The 278-nt window shown below is 30.2% G+C and overlaps 1 protein-coding gene across 7 annotated transcripts in view; it reads left to right on the forward strand.

Annotated features, from left to right (window-relative positions):
• Positions 1-278, forward strand: part of ZNF215 (zinc finger protein 215) — a 116,989-nt gene that overhangs the window by 23,915 nt on the left and 92,796 nt on the right. The gene's annotated exons all lie outside the window — the stretch shown is intronic.

The following is a 278-nucleotide window of genomic DNA, read 5'->3' on the forward strand; positions in this document are numbered from 1 at the left end:
TCTAATCACTTTATGTGAAGTTGACATCCTATGTTTGCTATTCCCCTTTCTACTACCCTTCCCTGATACATTCTTTAAACATATAGCTGATTTACAATATCATATTAGTTTCAGGTGTGCAATATAGTGATTCAATATCTTTATAGGTTATTTAAACTTATAAAATAGTAGCCATTTCCCCCTGTGCTGTATGGTATATCCATTTTGCTTATTTATTTTATACATAGTAGTTTGTATCTCTTAATCCCTACCCTTTTCATCCCTGATTTTTTTTTTTT

Source organism: Bison bison, unplaced genomic scaffold, assembly GCF_000754665.1.
Source record: "Bison bison bison isolate TAMUID 2011002044 unplaced genomic scaffold, Bison_UMD1.0 scf7180017864379, whole genome shotgun sequence".
NCBI lineage: Eukaryota > Metazoa > Chordata > Mammalia > Artiodactyla > Bovidae > Bison > Bison bison.